Raw genomic sequence first — 1,148 nt, 5'->3', positions numbered from 1 at the left:
TTCCTTGAATCAAACAAGAATGAAAAGAAGCATCGTTAAAATATCTGGAAAACGTAAGTGTAATAGGAAGAAGACAGAAAATAAGCAACGTGGGTTGGGAGAGCTGCCCAAGGTGCTGAACAAAGGTGATACAGCGAGCTGTCAGTCTTCGTCAGGAGCTTAATCCAGGGGTCAATGGAAAAGCTTCACAGACCGACAGGGAAAAACTGAAATTCTCAACGTCAGCATCCGTTTGTTGCATTTGCTTACTGGCCACCCTCGCCCTGTGCTGCCATTATTGTGGGCTCATAGAGCCTGAACAGATGCTCCTTCGAGGTCCACGGATCCACCACACCTTTCCCTCGATCCCTGTGATTGCTCCCGTGCAGCTAAAAATACTCGTTCTTTCCTGAGACAGGTATTCATTTTGTAAATTACATACCTTGGTAGGCAGCCTTTTAGAATCTAAGTTTTTAACTTTCCTTCTGAAATGATTGGAAATTTTGATTCCAGTTAAGTTCATAATTATGTAGTTTCGCTTTGATAATTTTTAATGACTGCAACTGTAGGTGTATTCACAGTTCCGGAACAATTAAAACCTGACATTTTTATTGAAAAAGAGTGTATTTCAGAAAAGCCTGCTTCCTGGCCAGGACTTTCTGGGGGAGGTGAGGAGCTCCGTTCCAGGAAGCCTAGGGGCATCAGCTGAGAGGAGTCACCTGCAGCCCTCAGACCACCAGCTGTGTCGGGTGGGGGGGCTTCCTCCCGGGATTAAGAGGACAGTTTGGTGTCACTGGTTCTGACGGATGTCTCTAGAGCTATGCCCCTGAACATGGTCCTAAAGAGCGAGAAGGAGGGCTAAACTTCAGGAGCTGTCCAGCAGCATTCCCGAGCCCTGCAGGTGGTCCCCGCGGGTGGTCCCGGAGAGCGTGAGGGGGCCTCACTGTTTCTAGAGCAGAGTCCCGGGGCATTCCCGAGCCCCGCGGGTGGTCCCGGAGAGCGTGAGGGGGGCTCGTTGTTTCTAGAGCAGTGTCCCGGGGCATTCCCGAGCCCCGCGGGTGGTCCCGGAGAGCGTGAGGGGGCCTCGCTGTTTCTAGAGCAGTGTCCCGGGGCATTCCCGAGCCCCGCGGGTGGTCCCGGAGAGCGTGAGGGGGCCTCGCTGTTTCTAG

At 52.1% G+C, this 1,148-nt stretch overlaps 1 protein-coding gene across 1 annotated transcript in view; it reads left to right on the top strand.

Moving 5' to 3' along the window:
* Positions 1-1,148, top strand: part of OSBPL2 (oxysterol binding protein like 2) — a 51,368-nt gene that overhangs the window by 17,872 nt on the left and 32,348 nt on the right. The window lies entirely within an intron of this gene.

Source organism: Orycteropus afer, unplaced genomic scaffold, assembly GCF_000298275.1.
Source record: "Orycteropus afer afer isolate SDZICR_OR568_19922 unplaced genomic scaffold, OryAfe1.0 scaffold00469, whole genome shotgun sequence".
Lineage (NCBI taxonomy): Eukaryota > Metazoa > Chordata > Mammalia > Tubulidentata > Orycteropodidae > Orycteropus > Orycteropus afer.
The sequence above is the reverse complement of the archived record's forward strand: the minus strand, read 5'-3'. Positions and strand labels throughout refer to the sequence as shown.